The sequence below is a fragment of the Bos grunniens genome, chromosome 15 (genome assembly GCF_055505025.1).
Source record: "Bos grunniens cultivar Pamir isolate PY7600 chromosome 15, Bosgru_T2T1.0, whole genome shotgun sequence".
Taxonomy (NCBI): Eukaryota; Metazoa; Chordata; class Mammalia; order Artiodactyla; family Bovidae; genus Bos; species Bos grunniens.
In genome coordinates this window covers 67296920-67318774 of record NC_141179.1, presented here as the reverse complement: position 1 = coordinate 67318774, position 21855 = coordinate 67296920, and the positions used below count along the sequence as shown (strand labels likewise).

General features: G+C 44.9%; 1 protein-coding gene across 1 annotated transcript in view; it reads right to left on the bottom strand.

Moving 5' to 3' along the window:
• The window catches only part of PRR5L (proline rich 5 like), a 157933-nt gene extending 137998 nt beyond the window's left edge, over positions 1-19935 (bottom strand). The window contains exon 1 of the mRNA XM_086341162.1: positions 19829-19935. The gene's annotated coding sequence lies outside the window, so the exon portion shown is untranslated. The remainder of the gene's footprint in view (positions 1-19828) is intronic.
• Between the last annotated feature and the right edge of the window lie 1920 nt (positions 19936-21855).

Sequence of the window (21855 nt, the reverse complement as noted above, 5' to 3'; positions counted from 1 at the left end):
TGGCTGGTCTCTGATGCTCCTTCAGCATCACCACCTTTCCTTTCACTGGAGAATCCACTCCTCCCCCTTTCTCAGCCGTGCAGTTTGAGTGGGACCAGCTTCACACACTCAGTCCCATGAAGGATCCTGACTGATACAATTAGCCTGCCTTAGACTCTGGGCCACGTGATTGGGTGTGGCATGAGCACGTGACCCACTGTGGACCAATGAGAGCTGCGAATCCTAGGTCTTCAGCTGGAGGCTCGAGAAGAGATTCCCAGTATTCCTGAGTCCAATGTGGGTTGAGGGTTCTAACTGGGTTAGTTCTGTTTTTCTCATGATAAGAGAGCAGGAAGCCGCCAGCAGAGGCAGGTGTGCATCTAAGCAAAGGACGAAATCCACAATAACAAAGGCAGCATGAGGATGTGGAGAAAATCCTCAATGACATCATTTGAGCAGCTAGAAATTGCCTCACTGGAGGCCAGCATCCACTCCAAACTTTTTGGTTATTAGGATCAAAATTTTCCTTTTATCATGGAAGCCTCCAAGTTGGGTTTTCAGCCATAGCAAACAAGAGTTCTGTCTGATAGAAAGGGCCTTCCAATATGACCTACACAGAATACTCAAAGCAAAGAAAAGATTTAGGCTAGACTAGTTCTATAATCTTGACATGGGATATATATATTCTTCACAATGCTTGCTTCTGGTTCTAAATTTCCTTTATTCCTCCTTTTTTTTTTTTCATATAGTACCTATTGAAGAGTTAATAACCCATTTTATTTTCCATCAGGAGAGAAAAAAGTGATGAGTATTAAGTGCTTCTATTACTTAAAAAGTTATTGCTATACGATTTGGACTACCAGGACTGTTCTAGTAAAAGGATAAAAGGTGTGGAGGGGGTGCGGCAGGGAGGGTAATTAAAGGAAACCGGTTCTCATTCGGCCAACCTCCCAAGAACATCTTCTTTCATTATATTTCAGTCTCTGACACTTGTTACCAAATTTAAACCTCCTTTTCTGCCTTTCCCCCATCTTCCTTCTCTCTGATGTATCCTGTGATCCACTCCCTCGTAGTTCCTCTCCACTTTTCCGGATATCCCAGACACGTCCCTGGCTGTGCGTGTTGCCCACACCTCCCTCTCACTGCATGACTTATGTCACATATGTCCCTGTGCGCCCGTCCTAGTGCAGGCTGAGCACTCCAAAACTCCCACCCTCAGGGTCCTTAGTGACTCATAGCTGACAGCAGCCCCACACGTCCATATCCTCCCTTTCCAAGATGATGTAAATGAACCCCAACTATCAGGGTTTCATGGATTCATCACATCTCAGGATTGGAAGGAAATTAGCTATCTAATGCAATGGTCCTAAATGGTATGTATGGATCAGCTGTATGTAGTGTCCTAAGCAAGGTGGTAAAAATAGTAGCAAATAATTTACTTAAATCGGTGAACTTTAAAAGATAAAACAAAGACTGATAAAAAGAACTGCATTAAAATCAGGGACTTCTGTTTATCAGAAAGCACCTATCACAGCTAAAGTTCTTATATCTAGACTCCATGAAGAATTTCGGCAAATGAGTAAGAAACTTCAACAGACTCTTTCCGGAAGAGGGTATTCGAATGGCTAATTAGTATATGAAAAGCATACAAACGCATCACTCACTTCCGAGACACCAACGAAAACCACCAGAAACCAGAATGATAACTGAACTGCTCATAAGAAGTCTCATGGGAATGCAAATTGTTGTTGTTCAGTCGCTCAGTCTTGTCCGACTCTTTTGTGGCTGAATGGTCCATAGCTCACCAGGCCCCTCTGTCCAGGGGATTTCCCAGGCAAGAATACTGGAGTGGGTTGCCATTTCCTTCTTCAGGGGATCTCCCCAACCCAGGGATTGAACACAGGTCTCCTGCATTGCAGGCAGATTCTTTACCATCTGAGCCACCAGGGAGGCCTACTATTAAGAGACATTTCTAAGTGTAAAGACAGGTCAACTTTAAAGTATCAGCAGATCCATATGGCCCTCAATGCCTATAACATTTATTATCTGGTTCTTTACACAAAAAGTTTGCTGACCCCTGCCTAGACTAATAAACTTCCCTTGCAGTCAAACCCCTATAAGAGGCAGGAGGAAGTTGATTTCATCACATCCTGGTCCTAAACAACAAATTTTTAGGTGCCCCAAGTCCCATCCCAAAGGAGAGACATCTGGATGCTCTGGGTTTAGGAGAATTCACAGGTGCTCGGAAGCTCCTTTCTGCTCCTAACAAACCCATCCCTCTGGTAGCCACTCCTGAAAGGACTAGTTTGGCGGCAAGGTAACTACGGTCATCTGTGTGAACTCTATTTATGTCTAATTACCCCACAGCACAGGTTGGTTTTGCATATCCTTTACAATGTCATATTAAATTTGTTGCAAGCCTTATTTGATTCCAAACTAAACTATACTCATGCATATTCTATCTTCCTAATGAGTTGTCTTTGGAAAATGGTCATTGGCTCACAATTTACACAAAATCAAAGGGAACACTGGTCAGGAGTGCTGGGCTATTGGCTCATGCCCAGAATTATTTCTTCATGTGTAGCTGAAGAAAGGAAACGACTATAAAGCTAACAGCCCCCAAAGAAGTTACAATTTCCAAAACTAAATATCAAGAGAGAACCATTAGGAAGTTTATGAATTGTGTACTGATTTAAAATTTCTAAAGCCAGAGCTATCAGCTTAAATTAATCAATTTCTGTCTTGACTACAGCTTTTTGTAAAATAGCACTGGGATTTTCTCAATACATCTGAACTTTTCAAATGTGAATTTTATACCAGGAGAGAAGACAAATATACTTTCCCAGCCTAATAGTTCGATTCAAGGCATAAGCTTTTAATAATAATAGCTACAGTTTCTTAAACTATTAAATTGCACAAGTCTTTGTCTTTAAGCACATTATTTGATTTAATCTTCCCCACAGCCATATAAACAGCTTCTATTAGTATCCCCATATTATGACAGAGGAGACTAATGTGCGGAGTGATTAAGTAACTCGCAGAAAAATTTCGCAGTGTCGTCTAGATAGCCCTGTTTCCTTCTTTGTGCTCTTATTGCACATACACATCTCATAAAAAGTTATCAATGCCCATTTTCTACTGAGAGAAATCCCATTCATGTTTTGTGAGAGTTCAGGATATGATTTATTCAAAAAGTGTAGATGGCAATTCTGTTAAACTCGAGTCACTGTTCTGTGTTTTGCAGGCATGATTTCACTTTGTCTTCACAACAGCTCCATTAGCCCTATCAGTATCTTCATTCTTAGGTGATCATCCTGGGATTCAGAGAGCTCATGTACCTTGCTTGCCATCACACAGCTTGTAAAGAACAGAGTGGTAGGTTTCCAATTGAGCAATGGGCCTTTGAATGCTGCAGTGTACAGATGTGAGTGCATCTGTGCACGCTCGGTGGTATCTGACTCTTTGCGACTCCAAGGACTGTAGCCCACCAGGCTCCTCTGTCCATGGAATTCTCCAGGCAAGAATATTGGAGTGGGTTGCCATTTTCTCCTCCAGGGAATCTTCCCAACTCAGGGATCCAACCCACATCTCCTGCATTGCAGGCAGATTCTTTACAGCCAAGCCACCGGGGAAGCCCATGGATGTGAGAGTTGGGCCATAAAGAAGGTTGAGGGCTGAAGAATTGTTGCTTTCAAATTGTGGGGCTGGAGAAGACTCTTGAGAGTCCCTTGGACTGCAAGATCAAACCAGTCAATCCTAAAGGAAATCAACTCTGAGTATTCATTGGAATGACTGATGCTGAAGCTGAAGCTCCAATACTTTGGCCATCTGATGTGAAGAGCTGACTCATTGGAAAAGACCCTGAAGCTGGGAAAGATTGAAGGCAAAAGGAGGAGTGCCAGAGGATGAGATGATTAGATAGCATCACTGACTCCATGGACATGAGTTTGAGTAAATTCCTGGAGATAGAATTACTGGAGGAGAAGGGGACGACAGAGGATGAGATGACTGGATGACATCACTGACTCAATGGACATGAGTTTGAGTGAACTCTGAGAGTTGGCTATGGACAGGGAGGCCTGGTGTGCTGCAGTCCATGGGGTCACAAAGAGTCGAACACGACTGAGTGACTGAACTGAACTGAACTGGAGATAGTGGAGGGCAGAGAAGCGTGGTGTGCTGCAGTCCATAGGGTTGCAAAGAGTTGGACCCAACTTAGTGACTAACCAACAACAAGGTGCTCTGATGCCCCTTTGGGAGAGCAGCATCTTGATTCATACGATGAATCAAGTTGGGGTTGTTGGGCTATGATGCTTTTGATTGGGTAAGTTCATGCACTGGACCTGGGGCAGAGCTAAACGGCTCTGCTTATTAAAAAATAGTGAGGAACTGAGGGACTTCCCTGGCAGTCCAGTTGTTAAGACTCCAAGCTCCCAATGCAGGTGGCCTGGGTTTGATCCCTGGCCATGGAACTAGATCCTGCATGCTAAAACTAAGACCTGGTGCAGCCAAAAAAAAAAAAGTGAGGAATTTTAAGTTCCCAAGAGGCAGAGAGAACAACCCTGGAAGCTGGTGTGGGGAAAAGGGCACCAACGGAAAACAGAGCCAAGCATGCGGACTCTGGAGGAAAGAAATCCTGAGGCAGAAGTGGGTGTGGCAGTGGTGTGTGTGTGTGTGTGTGTGTGTGTGTGTGTGTGTGCACTCAACATACACTCCCATCCCCTTCTCAAACCTCACCAGGATATTGTCAGTAAAGTCCACCTTGCTCGCTGATGATGAGATTTTTTTTTAGGGTAACTTAGGCACCAAGACAAGAGCTGGATTGCTGCAAAGCAAAACCAGAGACAGCTCATGTGACGTGAGAACCCCAGCCCAAGGTGCCAACTGACACCCGTCCAGGTTACAACAGTCATCTACAGGGGGCACATTTCAGTTTCCTCTTGCCAACTACCCCACTCAATTGTACTTGTTAGTACTGCATTAAGTACTCCTTAGTGCCAGGTAACAGACAAGGGAAAAAAAAGACTCTTAGAGGGTGTTTGAGACTAAACTTCTATCCTACTTACTAGGAAAAGAGTACTTTGCTCATTATTAACTCACCCACCCCTCACAATTGCAGAAGATAAATTGAGGCACAGAGAAGTTAAGCTCCTGGGTCAACATCACACAGCAGCTAGGAAGACACGTGGCTGGGACTTGAACCCAAGACAATCCAGCTTCAGAGCCCAGGATCTGAACAAATGCTAAAGCACCCAGAACACACTGCCCGGAGTACAGTGCCTAGAGAACTCAGCAGGGCCCTCCAGCCTCCGATATCTGGTTCCTGAGTTGACAGACTCCAGCTCGTATTCTTCCTCAGGTGGATTTAATGGGCAGTGCGGGTAAGGTCACTGACGCTTGGCTGTTGCTGGGCCCCTATTCTGAGGTGTTCATTTAAAAAAAAAAAAGACCCTAGGGATGGGATGAGACTCGCAAGCCAAGTGTCCAGAGCCCAGGCTCCTCCCCGAGCTGAGCACAGTCTTCTCGGTCAGATTACACCCACAGGGCGGGCTTGTCCTTGGCTCACCTGCCGCCTCAAAAGAAGGCAGAGACAGCCTCCGGCCACACAGCAATGCAAAATGTGTCTCTCACCAGAACCCGGGGACCAGCACAAAACCATCTCTGATGTTTTCAATGTTTCTGAAACCTGAAGCACACTTAACTCTTAAACACCGGTGTGGCTTAAAACTTCTGTCACAAAAATGGGATCTTAAAAAAGTAACCATTTTAAGAGCAGGAAATCCCCAACATCACAGCTTACCCTGGCTTTACTTTTTCTCCCGTCCCTCCCCCATCAAGACTAGATCACCACAGACAAGATTCCACGCGAGTGTCTCACCGGGGTGAACTGGGGGGCTTTTGTTTCTTTCCCTGAGACTGAAAGAAGATGGAGAACGAATTATCTGGTGCAGCTGAGAAGTGCGAGGAGGGTTGTCCTTTTAAGGGGAACCATTAAGTTTTAGAGTCATTTTCACAATAACATTAAGCCATTTACTTAGCAATTATGCAGGGAATAAATACTGATAGAGTGTTCCATGAGCACAGCTGCACGCCAGCATCTGGTGCTGCCTCTGGAATCCTAGAGGACACATCTGCCAGCAGAGAGGCTCTTCCGGAGAGCGCCTTGGAGGTTGGATGGGAAACGCAGCTTCAGTATCAGCCAGTGAGGTCAGGAAGGGGTGGGCTGCCCTGATCACGCGAGAAACCCTAGACTTCGTTCTGTATTTTATACAGAGTTGGGATCTGCGCTCCTGGCCACAAAAAGAAGTGACTGAACTAGTAAAAACAAACTCCCTGAGTAACTGAGCATCCATAATGGGCCAGGAGGGCTTCCCAGGTGGCTCGGAGGTAAAGAATCTGCCTGCCAAAGGAGCAGACTCCGGTTTGATCCCTGGGTCGGGAAAATCCCCTGGAAGAGGAAAAGCCAACTCACTCCAGTATTCTTGCTTGGGAAGTCCCATGGACAGAGGAGCCTGGCGGGCTACAGTCCATGGGGTCGCACAGAGTCAGACACTACCTGAGGCGCACACACAACCACGACCACGACCAATGGGCCAGGCACGGTCCCCTCACTCTGTGTGTGACGCTTCCAACAGTGAGGGCGTCGCTTGTATTATTCCTGTTTAACGAGGGAGGGCAGGATCAAGGGAGGACTTAGGTACTCAAGCCCAAGTATCTAGCAGCGCCAAGACTTGAACATGGGTATATTCTGATGTTGGAGCCCATGCTCCTAACCATCACCCTATATTAACTCCCAAGTCGGTGATCATATAGAGCTGTGCCAACAGATTCTGCAGCACTCTGGCTTGCTTGACTCTAACAGTAATTTTGCAAAGTGCCTACTCCGTGTCAAGGGGCTTTCAGGTGTGACCAATGCAAGCGACTTAAGAGATGCTTAAAAACTGCTCTATGTATAGACTGAGTAATTCAAGATGTTAGATTTTTTTTTTCTGAGTTGAAGGGAAATGTAATTTTTAAAAATTAATTATTTTTGGCTGCGCTGAGTCTTCATTGCTATGAGTGGGCTTTCTCTAGTTGCCATGCACAGGCTTCTCATTGCCGTGGCTTCTCTTACTGACAAGCATGGGCTCTAGAACTCGGGCTTCCGTAGTTGGGGCACACGGGCGTAGTTGCTCCACAGCATGTGGGATCTTCCAGGATTGGGGATCAAACCCATGTTCCCTGCACTAGCAGGAGGATTCTTAACCACTGGATGACCAGGGAAGTCTGGAAGTGGAATATTTGGTTCCATTTTGATCCCTGGGTTGGGAAGATCCCCTGCAGGAGGGCATGGCAACCCACTCCAGTATTCTTGCATGGAGAAGCCCATGGACAGAGCCTGGAGGGCTACAGTCCGTAGGAACTCAAAGAGTTAGACATGACTGAGTGACTTAGCGCACATGCACTCGGCATCCGACACATCCAGTGGACTGAACTGTAGGGAGCACACCAGTGGGAGAATCAGCAGATGGAGGTGTTCTGCACTGCGGGCAGAGCACCCACCCCAACCATTCATCACTTGTACCTTCTCATATTGCCCCACCTACCCTTTTCCTTCTCCCTTTCCCAAAGTGATGAGAAGAAGCAATCAGATGATTTATGATGGGGGCAACGCAACTATGTCTTCCCCTCTCTGAGTCATTCTTCCGATCTCTAGATATCAGTTCAGTTCAGTCACTCAGTTGTGTGTGACTCTTTGTGGCCCCATGGACTGCAGCACACCAGGTTTCCCTGGCCATCACCAACTCCCAGAGGTTGCTCAAACTCATGTCCACTGAGTCAGTGATGCCATCCAGCCATCTCATCCTCTGTCATCCCCTTCTCCTCCTGCCTTCAATTTTTCCCAGCATCAGAGTCTTTTCCAATGAATCAGTTCTTCACATCAGGTGGTCAAAATATTGGAATTTCAGCTTCAGCATCAGTCCTTCCAATGAAGATTCAGGACTGATTTCCTTTAGGATTGATTGGTTGGATCTCCTTGCAGTCCAAGGGACTCTCAAGAGAATTCTCCAACACCATAGTTCAAAAGCATCAATTCTTTGGCACTCAGCTTTCTTTATAGTCCAACTCTCACATCCCTACATGACTACTATATATCTCTCTAGACATTTACAGGTATAAATTTAGGTACATGTTTTAGTATTCAGTGAAACATGTCCCCCCCCACACCCAGGTCCCACCCACTCTGTTTCCATCTCTGAGTTCTACTGATTTGCATTTTCTTGTGTTTCCTGCCAAATTTACATATACATATGTAAGACACTACAAACTTAGTAGTTATTAATTATCCTCACTCCTACTCATTTTCTTGGTGCTCTTGCCCTGTGAATACTCAGAGAGCATCTTCATTCTTTTCTATAGCTGCATACTATTCCATTTATGGATGTGTCAGCCTTATACTTGAGTTTCCTCCTATTAAAAGACATTCTGATGGTCTCTAACTATTTTGCTATTCATAAACTGACACTTTAGAACTCCATGAAAAATAAAGAGGTTGATGGACATCTCCAATTTCAAAGAACTACCACTACAGAGTGTCAGAGCAAAGAAGCAAAACGCACTCAGGAAAAGCCCCACTCTAAGAAGATCTTTCTATGCCAGGAGAGACTGCCATGTCCACCTTGTCCCAAATATCCCATTTCCAGACTTCCCTGATCATCCAGTGGTTCAGAATCCTCCTGCCAGTGCAGGGGACATGGGTTTGATCCCCAATCCTGGAAGATCCCACATGCTGTGGGGCAACTAAGCCCGTGTGCCCCAACTACTGAAGCCTGAGCTCTAGAGCCCATGCTTCTCAATAAGAGAAGCCACGGCAATGAGAAGCCTGTGCATGGCAACTAGAGAAAGCCCAGTCATAGCAATGAAGACTTAGCGCAGCCAAAAATAATTAATTTTAAAAATTTCCATTTCCCTTCAGCTCAGGAAAAAACCTGACATCTTGAATTATGCAATCTACACATAAAGCAGTTTTTAACTATAATTTGGTTGGGGGGAGGTGATAATTGAGATAATGTAAAACTCAGCCCAGCCTAGCCTACCAACTCAGGAGGAGACCAAGTATGGAGGTCTTTCCTTTGCCTCTCTGGCTGGGCCCACTAGGGGCTGAGCAATAGTCCTCTCGATGAAGACATTCACTTCCCCAGCCCTCCCCCATCCAAGCCAGAGATGTGTGCCTGCGGTTGTGAAAATGTCCCATTAGTGCTGGGTTTGTCACTGAGAAATGATACGTATTTCTTCTCTTACCCCTTTCAGATCTTTACTAAAAACAGCAGTCACACCTTAGAGTGGGAGCAGCACTAAAATAATGAGAATTAGGACAATCTGTTTGCCTTTGGTTTGTCCTGACATCCTCCCCTTCCCTAAACTCGGTCACTGCATTCTCCAGCTACCTCCTCCCTCCTCCCACCTGTAGTTGATGCTGTTGGTTCCCTGCCCACATTCTCTTAGGTACCATTTCAGGGTACAGTGGCCTGGCTTTCAATGACTAGCATCTGCATCTCTTTGCCTAAGGGCTTTCTCCAGCTACCAGTGGCCATTCTGCCCGTATGTAAGGCAGACTGGAAGGGCTCAGGAATTAATGCCCAGTGCTCTTTCCCTTACATTCTTCTACATTTGAGCATTGATGATGAAACACGTAGTGTAGCAATTTCTTGGCCATGAAGAGTGTTTCAGTGAGAATCGGTCAGAGAACACTTCATTAAAAAGTTCTTAGAATTTGGGCTGTTTCAAGAAATTCACCAAAACATCTCCAGTTCATTCCCTCCCTGAGTTATATTTAACACATGCTGTTCCAGGGGCTGCTCCGATGGGACCTGGTCTCATATCTTGTCCTACAAATCCCTCACACCATCCACACCCTTTGGGCAATACTCGAAAATATCACCTCTGGGAGTTCCCTATTCCTGCAACACTGCTGCAAAATAAAAACTGGTGACTTATGAAATCAAGCATTTATTTTTCTTATTCACAGGTCTGCAGATTGGCTATGGTGATGCTACTTCAGTCTGGGTTTGGATGTGTTCCATATGACTAATCCTGGGATCCAGAGACAAAGGGCACTGGCTACCCAAGGCATGCTCTTCTCATGGCGGTTACAAGAGAAGCCACACAGTGTAACCATCATTTAAAGGCTCTGCAGCAGTCAACAGCCACTCACATTCCATTCGCTGAAGCAGGTCACTGGCCAAGCCCACAGTCAGTGGGGTAAGAAGCATACAAAGTCGCAGATTGCAAGTGAGATAAGTTAAGGTTTGCTGAGTAATACTTCAATCGATCACGTCAGCTTAAAGTGTGATTCCCGGGGAGGGCGGGAGGTCAAGTACATCTTCCCAAAGTTCTCTAAATCTACACACTGATACTGTCCTATTACTGAAGTCAGTCCAATAAGCTGCCAAGAAGTGATAATCTCAAAGCGACTTTTCTTGAGAGACCCAAGGGGATGGGAAATGGCCTTCTCCCAAACTAGAAAGCCCCGAGATGGAAAGCATCTAGTTGATCGGGGATAGTTTAAAAACCTTCCATTTTACTTCTCATGATCTGCCCTAAATCAAGCTTTCAAACTTCCCTTTAGAAAGGATGGGACCTGAAGAGAGAGAAGAGGCAGATGAGGGTGGTTTATATGCTTCACCCTCAGTAGTCAATGTCTAGCAATAAAGGTCCTGGCCAAGATCCAGAATAGTGCAGTGGCCAGAAATAGCTACTCCTGAGTTTGACAACACACATTTGAATCTTTCTTATGCTGGATACTAATTGTCTTCCCCACCCAACTTCTTAACTTCCATTTCCCCTTCTGTCTCCCAAGAAGAATCCTCATTTTGCTCATGGAACTCCCCTCCTCAGGCAACAATGACCCACCTCCAACACAAGCCTCAGCCTGATTGGCTGGGAGTCGTTCTGTTCCCTTTGCCAGTGACTGGTTCAAGAATAGGTAAGTGACCTAGAAGGGGCTGATGAGATAAACATCGTGGCTGCAGGAAGAGTTTGCTGGAGGGAAAATATTCCATCACTGTAAGGAGAAAGCTCTAGAAAGAAACCAATCCTTTCTTCTTTTTCTGAACTTTGTTGTGTCTGGATGTCACTGCTAGAATCCTCTAACTTCCCAAAGATGAAAACAACTAAAAGATGGCAGAGCAGAGAGGTGGAAAGAAAAAACATCCTGAGGATATCATTGAACTGCTGAATCAGCCTCCCCTGAAGCTTGTCTTAACTACGACCTTGCTTTGCAGTGAGGTCATAAAAGATCCTGGTTCCTGACTCTTGACTCACAGCTAAACCATCTTAAGCAGTGTCTACCCTATCACTGACTAGCACTGTGTCCTTGGGCAAGTCACTTAATTTCTCTAACTCCATTTTTGCACCAGAACCTATTGCCAGGATTAAATGACAATGAGTATGAAGCATTTGAAAATTTGCAGTGTCTGGTGTCTGGTAAGGATGCAAATGACTCCCAGGCATGATTTTTATTATAGGGCTTTGGGGCACCATCAAGCAAGAAAGTGCAGGCCTGGGCTGAGAATTGTAATTTATGTACTTCTCTGTGTTTACAGTTGTTGCCCTCTGGCTGATCCTTCTAGAAAGTTACAACCCTTCCACTCCCCAAAACCTATTTTGATAATGGACTGAGAAGTATAAGGTCTCCTACCCTAATCTCTGAAGCCTGTGAGGTGTAAAAGCCCCATGATGAAGAGTACAAGGGGGATGTGTGTATGTCTTATTTTTTAAACATTACATAATTAATACATGTTTTTTTTAATATGAAAAATGCAGATAAGCAATATGAGAAAAAGAAAAGAAAATTTACTTATGATCCCAACACCCAAAGGAAAGCATTCTGAATACTATGTACGTGTTCTTCCAAACTTCTTAGTTGGGGGCATCTTTGAAAAGGGGAAGAAGAGAGAAGAAACAGGCATCCTTGTATGCTACTTTTGAGGGTGAATTGGTGATGACCTTTAGGCGGCAAACTTTGTAGAGTCTTTGGAAATTAAAAACTATATATATTTTTAATGCACCAACACTTTGGCTCCTCTTGAGAGTCCCTCAGACTGCAAGGAGATCAAACCAGTCAATCCTAAAGGAAATCAACCCTGAATATTCATTGAAAGGACTTATGCTGAAGTGAAAGCTCCAATACTTTGGCCACCTGATTTGAAGAACTGAATCATTGGAAAAGACCCTGATGCTGGGAAAGATTGAAGGCAGGAGAAGAAGAAGATGACAGAGGATGAGATGGTTGGATGGCATCACTGACTCGATAAGTTTGAGCAAGCTCCAGGACCTGGTGATGGACTGGGAAGCCTGGCATGCTGCAGTCCACGGGGTTGCAAAGAGTCAGACATGATTGAGTGACTGAACTGAGGTTTGGCTCAACAATTTTGCCTTTAGAATCTGATCTCTAGAACAACAGCAAGAGGGGTGGATTATTGGATAGAGCTTGCAGAATGCCAGGTACTGTTCTCCACATTTTTGTACCATCTCAGTTAATCCTCACTACCCATGAGGGAGATATTATATATTTTATAACAGCTCAATTGAGATACATTTCACATACCATATAATTTGCCCACTTGAAAGTGTACAACTTAATGGTTTTTTAGCATATTCATCAAGTTGTGTAACCATCATCACAATTTTAGAATATTTTGTTGTTGTTATTGTTCAGTTGCTAGGTCATATCCAACTCTTTGTGACCCCATGGACTGCAAAACCCCAGGCTCCTCTGTTCTCCACTGTCTCCTGGAGTTTGCTCAAATTCATGAACATTTTAATCATCCCTAAAAGAAAGCCTTCATGGTAGTCATTCCTCATTTCTGCAACCCCTTAACCCCTGGCAACCACCAATCTATGGATTTGTCTATTTTGGACATTTCATAGAAATGAAATCATACAATATGTGGTCTTTTATAATTGGCTTTTTTCAGTTAGCATAATATTTTCAAGATTCAGCTACAAGCTACAGCTTGTATCAGAACTTACATCTTGTTAATGCCAAATAATATTCCATTGTATAGATACACTGTATTCTGTTTATCCACTTATCAGCTGATGGGCATTTGGGCTGTTTTTACCTTTTTACTAATATGAATAATGCTGCTGTGAACATTTATGTACAAGTTTTTGTGTGAACTTGTGTTTTCATTTATCCCAGGTATACACATTGGAGTAGAACTGTTGAATCATATAGCAAGTCTACTTTTAACCTTTTGAGGAGCTGCCAAACTTTTTTCTAAACTGGCTGCAATGTTTTACTTTCCCACCAGCAGTGCACAAGGGTTCCAATTTCTTTGTATCCTTGCCAACCAACACTTATTATCTGTCTTTTTGATTACAGACATCTGAGTGGATGTGAAGTGACATCTCATTGTGGTTACTTTGCATTTCCTTGATGAGTAGAGGGAGGTACAATTATTATGTTTATTTCACACATGAAGAAACTGAGTCATAGAGAGGTTAATTAAGTACCCCTGGTTACTTAGTAAGTGTACAGACTCTTGTGAACACAACAGTATATGCAGAAGATAGTTTGCTGCAGTACTGTGAAAAAAAATTAGAACACCAGGGGTTTATCCCTACAGAAGACCATTCTCCAGTTTTCAAAGAATGAGGAAGGCCCATTTATGTGTACATGAAATGAACTCAAAAGCAAATTGTTAGTGAAAAAGGCAGTCACAGGATCATGTGTACAAAATGAACCTACAGATACAGTCATTGATACAGTTATGAATATATATGATATAGCTATAGATTGGAAGGTTATACAGTAACTTCGTTAGGAAGCAAGCTCCAGGAGGCCAGGGGTCTTTTCATTTTGTGTACTGCTGTATCACAAACAGGCTTCCCTGATGGCTCAGTGGTAAAGAATTCGCCTGCAATGCAGGAGACACGGGAGATGCAGCTTCAGTTCCTGGGTTGGGAATATACTTTGCGGGAGGAAATGGCAACCTACTCCAGTATTCTTGCCTGGGAAATCCCATGGACAGAGGAGCCTGGCAGGCTATAGTCCAGAGGGTCACAAAAGAGTTGGACATGACTTAGCAACTGAGCAGGCACACATATCACTGATACCCAGAACTGGATGTGTAGCACATCAGTTCAGTTCAGTTCTGTCGCTCAGTCGTGTCCAACTCTTTGCGACCCCACGAATCGCAGCACGCCAGGCTTCCCTGTCCATCACCAACTCCCAGAGTTCACTCAAACTCATGTCCATCGAGTTGGTGACGCCACCCAGCCATCTCATCCTCTGTCATCCCCTTCTCCTCCTGCCCCCAATCCCTCCCAGCATCAGGGTCTTTTCCAATGAGTCAACTCTTTGCATGAGGTGGCCAAAGTATTGAAGTTTCAGCCTCAGCATCAGTCCTTCCAGTGAACACCCAGGACTGATCTCCTTTAGAATGGACTGGTTGGATCTCCTTGCAGTCCAAGGGACTCTCAAGAGTCTTCTCCAACACCACAGTTCAAAAGCATCAATTCTTCGGCACTCAGCTTTCTTCACAGTCCAACTCTCACATCCATACATGACCACTGGAAAATGTGTAGCACATAGTAAGAGCAAAATAAATACTTGCTGTAAAATGGGCAATTCCTTTGGAGAGAGGATTGGAAAAAAAGAATATATACAGAAGAGCTCATGCTTCATTCTGCAGAGCCATGTCCTCTGTGAGTGAATCCATATAAGTTGTATCATTTTTGACACACAAAAATAAGCTGGATAAATACAGGTAGCAAGGCAGGGATGATCTCTGCTTCCCGTAAGCTGAGATGCCAAAGGCTCTCCTAATCCTCTACATTAAGATCAAAGAAGAAAATGGACATGTCTAATGAAGCTGCTGTATTTATGAATATATAAATATAATATAATATATATATATTTATATATAATATATATAATTATATATTATATATATAATTATATATATATAATATGATAAATAAAAACTGTTTGGATGGCTTAAAAAATTAAAAATGAAAAAAAAAAACAACACCTGGAATTCTTGGGGCCTTTAGCAAGAGAAAAATGAGGCCCCCAAGAGAATTGGTATGGAAATGATACACAGCCTCAGTGTTTTCCTGGGACACACGAGGACCTTCCCGGCATCGCCCCCCACTTCAAGTGCATACAGCTTCCTCCCAGTGGGGCTCCATCTCCGGGGCTGATCACCTGCAGGGGATACAGGCTGGCTCCAGCCCTGCTGGGTATCCCAGCCTGATCAATAAGTTGTTCTTTCAGTTAACAGGAATCCAGTGTCAAGATGCCAGCAGTGAATCTTATTTTCATGCCCGAGAAGATCTTAAAAATCAATAAGCATTAGAAGGACACAGCCAAGTATTTTCCTTTCTATTGTTTTTCAATATTTGTTTAATTTGTCATCCCTGATGAGCCCTCTGAGGAGGCCCAAAGGTCAAGGGCTGCTGGTAAAACACCCCAGGTGTTCACATCACATTATGTAAGGCTAACCACCTTGGAAGACAATTAAGAGACATTTGGAGTTGGGAGACAGGAAAGGGACCCGGGCTGTGGCCTATTCTGGTAAACTTAGGGTACAGGGCTGACCTACAAATTGCAACAGTTACAGGTGACAAAATTCAAACACTGAAAATGTCAAGTTGCACCAAAAACGATGGTTGGCAGGGGCCGGATGCTTTCAAATTGTGGTACTGGAGAAGACTCTTGAGAGTCCCTTGGACAGCAAGGAGATCAAACCAGTCAATCCTAAGGGAAACCAACCCTGAGTATTCATTGGAAGGACTGAAGCTGAAGCTCCAATACTTTGACCACCTGATTCAAAGAGCTGACTCATTGTAAAAGACCCTTATGCTGGGAAAGACTGAGGGCAGGAGAAGAAGAGGGCAACAGAGGATGAGGTGGTTGAGTGGTATCATCGACACAATGAACATGAGTTTGAGCAAACTCTGGGAGATAGTGAAGGACAGGGAAGCCTGGCGTGCTGCAGTCCATGGGGTCACAGAGAGACGGACGTAACTTAGCAGCTGAAGAACAATGACAGCAGAGGCCGGGGCAAGAGCAACGTGAGCTGGATGCACAGCAGGCTGCTTCTCACAGATGAAGGGGACATTCGGGATTTGCTGACACCCTCTCCACTTATGATGAGGAGGACATCTCTTCTCTGACTATGTCCCAAGGCTCAGACCAAGATGGGGCAGTGGGGTAGACTCTGGCCACCATCTTGGACTCTTCCTTGAGAAAGGAAGTATTTCCTGCCATCAGCAATTGCAGTCACCACAGATAGTGAGCTGGTGAGTCCCAAGAGAACTCAGGAAAGAAAGAATACCTGCCTTCTAGCAGCCATCAGATCCTTGCTCCTCCAGGTTCCTCCATATCTGTGACCTTGGGCAGGTTACTGAACCCGGCCATGCCTGTTTGCCTCATCTCTAAAATAGAGAGGCTAATTTTGTAGGTCCCTGGGAAAGGCACAGTGAGGATTAAGTGAACCAATCTAGATTAAGTGCTTAGAACAGTGGCTGCCAGATGATAATGGCTCAATACTCATTAGTGACATCTTTCTGAAACACAACCTCCTTGCTTCCACCCAGATCAGGACAAAATTCAAGCCCTCCTACCCAGCCCACAACTCTACAGGACCAGCTTACCTTTCCCATCTCACCTCTTGGTGACTCTCTGCTTCTCACTCTATATTCACATTCAATATCCTTTTGTTCCTCTAGCAAAACAGACTACCAGGCCTTCATGCACAAAACAGACGACCATGCCATTACCCATGCCTGGAACCTTCGCCCATCAGTTCTTCCCCAACCCCCTGCCTATTGACCACTCATCTCTCAGGTCTTAGATGATATTTTCTTTGGGAAGCTTCTCTCATCTATCTGATCCAAGTAGGAGCCCTTCTTTGTGTTTCCACTGTATCTTACTTCCAATTAATGCCCTTGCTACACTGTATTTTAAAATTTTTATTATGAAAAGTCAAAGCCAAAAGAACAGTACAATACTACAGGGAACTCTCATACACTCCCAACAACTGATAACGTTTTACCATATTTGCTTTCTCTATCAGTGTGTGTGTGTGTGTGTGTGTGTGTATGCAGATGGTGGTGGTGTTTAGTCACTCAGTTGTGTCTGACTCTTTTTTGACGTCATGGACTGCAGACCACCAGGCTCCTCTGTCCATGGGATTTTCCAGGCAAGAATATCAGGGTGGGTTGCATGCCCTCCTCCAAGGGATCTTCCCAACCTAGGGATTGAACTCACGTCTCCTGTTTCCAAGCACATTACAGGCAGCATGACCTTTCAGCTCAAAACATTTCAGCTTGCATCTCCGAAAAAGAAAAAAAAGCTGAGGGTTATTTTCCAATCTAAACTATAATACCTTAATAGCACCTATAAAAAAATGAATCATTCTCTAATAACTGAATACTTGTCTGTATCCAAACTTCCCCAATTCCTCCCTAATTTCCTTTTCTGTCTTTCTGCAAGATTGCGTTTGAATTGCTCCTTTCCTTGGGCTGCAGCTCTAAGAGGAATGGAATGTGTCCCTTTGCTCCCCTCACCCCAGCACTCAGCCCTCCTTGGTAGGAATCTGTTGTAAGAATAACCTCCATGTCCCACCTCTTCCTGCATCACCATGCCAGAACCTGGGCCCCCAGCATGGGGAGCCCAGAGTCTCAACCACTGGACCACCAGGGAAGTCCTTGTATAGATCCTTTTAAGACAATCACCAGGAAGAGTGGAGAAAGAAGCCGAGAACGTCTGATATGGCTGAATTATGTGCCCCCAAATTTATATGTTGAAGCACTGTGCCCAACCTTGAAACACAAATATATTTGCTGATGTGGCTCTAACATGATGATTATGTCAAAAAGAGGCATTTAGTGTGGACCCCAGTCCAATCTTTACAAGAAGAGGGATTTGAACACACAAAGAGATACCAGGGTGCACATACACAGAGAAAAGGCCACGTGAGGACAGTGAGAAGACGCCGTCTGTAAGCCACGGAGAGAACCTCAGGAGAAATGAGCCCTGCGTACACCTTGATTTCCGCCCCCAGCCCCCAGAACTGTGAGGAAATAAATTTCTGTTGTTTAAGCCACCTAGTCTGTGCTATTTGTTTTGGCAACTCTCGCTGACTCAGACAGACTGCTCGGATGCTGGGGACTCAGGAAAGAATCTTAGGCACCTGCTCCAAGGGACTGGCAGTTTAGAAATCCCCAAAGTTAAGGAAGGAGGGCATTCTCTGTAGCATCCACAACATCGTATCAAGAGACAAAGAAGCAGGTTTAACATCCACCAGGCCCAGCCAGTGGGGGAGGAAGACTAGTCTCCATTTGGATGCAATACTGAAGGTCTGGGTTACTGCACAGACCTCAGTGTATCAGTTACTGAGCTGAAACAGTGCTGGAACTAGAAAGGTGATCAGAAGAATGAGGCAGTGGCCTTCCCTAGTAGTCTAGTGGTTAACAGACTCTATCTCCCAATGTAAGGGGTGTGGGTTCAATCCCTGGTCTGGAAGCTAAGATCCCACAGGTCTTTTGGCCAAAAAACTGGAACATAAAACAGAAACAATTTTGTAACAAATGCAATAAAGACTTAAAAAATAAAAAGGCCCATCATAACATCTAGCAGCAAAAAATATATATTAAAAAAAAGAAGTCAGGGAGCTGCCCTAATTTTCATCCCAAGGCAAGGAAAGAGAAGGGCAGCACATACACAAAAAAAATTAGAGGCAGCAATAGACACAAATAAAGTTGGCTTCCTGAATATACCTGGTGAGTTCTGCTTATTTAATATCTGTTTGCTTACTTAGCCTGTTGCTGGCCAAGTAAGAGATGGCATTCGTTGAGCAATTATTATCATTCCAAATTCCTTCCCTGTCACCACTGGGCAATTCCATCTTCCTTGAGCTCAGCAAAAGCCAAGGAACAATAGGCAAACCACTGGGAGCTTCTGCATTCCTGGAGCTGACAACTCAAGTGCTGATGTTCTACAAAGCCAGGATCAGAACACCACCCTCCATAACTCATGATCCAGAGAAGGAGACTAGCTCCCAACCAGCTGAAGGGTAGGGCAGGCTTCAGATTCACATAAGGCTCCAGAGAAAACTGAGTTCAAATCCTGACCCTGCCACCTGACAGCTGTGTGACCCTGGGCAAGATACTTAATGTCTCTGTACTTCACTTTCCTTATCTATAAAGTGGAGATGATAGAAGTACCCACCCCATAGAGTTTATGTGGAATAAATGAGGAAACAGACGCAAAACATTTAGAACCTCGCCTGACACAGGAGTTAGCATTACACATGGTTACATATAGCTAGTATTATAGGTCAGTGCCCCTCAAAGTGAAAGCTTACAATAACCTTGGTTTGCTGTAAAGGACATCAGCCAAGAAGTGTGGTGATGCAAGCACAGATTCTAGAACCAGACTGCCCCGGTCTGAATCAAGCAAGAATGGAAAGCACACGCTATAACTGTTTGCTCTAATTGCTAGCAATACTGTCAGATACCTATAGTCATATGTACACATATGCAATACACAGAGTAAGAGCTTATCATTAGAGAACTAGTCTTCCCAACAAACCCACAAAGACCCTGAAGTTGCTGGTCACCCAGAGACGTCAGAGGCATTGAGTGGGGGGTCTGACAGGAAGTGTGCTTCCCTACTCAGTAGGTTGCGGAACTTGACCTCAGCTGCTTTTGCTTCTTTGTCTACCAGCAGACAGTGGCTCTCAAGCCAGCAGGGTGTCTTGAAGTCAGAAACCCACCCTCCTCGGGCTGGACACTCAGCCATAACCTCCAGCCCCCATGCCACGCCAGAAGCTCTCAGCCACTTCTGTGTTACCTGGTCTGCTTCCTTCCTCCAGGGCAGGTGAGGTGCCACAGCCCTTCGGCCTCCCGAGAAGATGACATTTCGAGGAGGCCCAGCTGTCCCTGGGCTTGACTGTCCACTCAGTTCCCACTTCCCTGGGCCCTGAGGACTGGCAGAGGAACAGGCGGAAAAGATAAAAAGCTGACACCCGCTGCAGGAAATAATTGTTTAGCTGGTTCCAGAACTGAAAAAACAAATGTAACGTTGGAGAAAGGAGAGCAAAGTGCCATTCAAGCCCATTGTTCCAGCCTCCTCTCTGTGGACGGAGGAAACAAAGAGGCCCTGTGTTTGTGACACAATGGTGTGTGTCACCAGCCACTGCTGTGCTACTCCTGGGGACGGGAGGACGGCAAACGAGGCCACAGTACCCTCCTGGGTCTGGCGTGCTGTGGACTTCACTAATCACAGCCCCCAGCCTGGTCAGAGATGGGAAAGCAACTTCCGACTCCCAGCCCATAGTGCCCTGTAGTGGGGGGCAGGGGACACCCGTCAGGAGAGACCAATCCGGTCCAGGCTAGTCTTCCGGGCATGGCGAATTGCCAAGTGACGCTTCCTTTCCCTCTGCTCTTCTCTTACCAGTTTTCAGAGGCTCACCACAAGTTAGAGCTGAAAAGAATCACAGCTATCTTGTCTTCAAACACTCCAACTCTCGGTTTTCATGAGGGGGCATCTGGCCTGGACTGGTGCCTGGCTGTGTCGCACGTCAGCCACAGTTGGCGAGGCCAGATGAATCATTATGTAAGAGCATCCCTGGGACCCCCTCAAAGACCTGACACTCTCTTATGAGCAAGCTCACAAAATGAAGCTTCTGTCTTTAAATCCTGGTTCTGCCACTAACTACTCATAGATTCTCCAAGCCAGGCTTCAGCAATATGTGAACCGTGAACTTCCTGATGTTCAAGCTGGTTTTAGAAAAGGCAGAGGAACCAGAGATCAAACTGCCAACATCCGCTGGATCATTGAAAAAGCAAGAGAGTTCCAGAAAAACATCTATTTCTGCTTTATTGACTATGCCAAAGCCTTTGACTGTGTGGATCACAATACATTGTAGAAAATTCTGAAAGAGATGGGAATACCAGACCACCTGACCTGCCTCTTGAGAAATCTGTATGCAGGTCAGGAAGCAACAGTTGGAACTGGACATGGAACAACAGACTGGTTGCAAATAGGAAAAGGAGTTCGTCAAGGCTGCATATTGTCACCCTGCTTATTTAATGTATATGCAGAGTACGTCATGAGAAACGCTGGACTGGAAGAAACACAAGCTGGAATCATGATTGCCGGGAGAAATATCGATAACCTCAGATATGCAGATGACACCATCCTTATAGCAGAAAGTGAAGAGGAACTCAAAAGCCTCTTGATGAAAGTGAAAGAGGAGAGTGAAAAAGTTGGCTTAAAGCTCAACATTCAGAAAATGAAGATCATGGCATCTGGTCCCATCACTTCATGGCAAATAGATGGGGAAACAGTGGAAACAGTGTCAGACTTTATTTTGGGGGGCTCCAAAATCACTGCAGATGGTGACTGCAGCCATGAAATTAAAAGACGCTTACTCCTTGGAAGAAAAGTTATGACCAACCTAGATAGCATATTCAAAAGCAGAGACATTACTTTGCCAACAAAGGTCCATCTAGTCAAGGCTATGGTTTTTCCTGTGGTCATGTATGGATGTGAGAGTTGGACTATAAAGAAAGCTGAGCACAGAATCAATGCTTTTGAACTGTGGTGTTGGAGAAGACTCTTGAGAGTCCCTTGGACTGCAAGGAGATCCAACCAGTCCATTCTGAAGAAGATCAGCCCTGGGATTTCTTTGGAAGGAATGATGCTAAAGCTGAAACTCCAGTACTTTGGCCACCTCATGTGAAGAGTTGACTCATTGGAAAAGACTCTGATGCTGGGAGGGATTGGGGACAGGAGGAGAAGGGGACGACAGAGGATGAGATGGCTGGATGGCATCACTGACTCGATGGACGTGAGTCTGAGTGAACTCCGGGAGT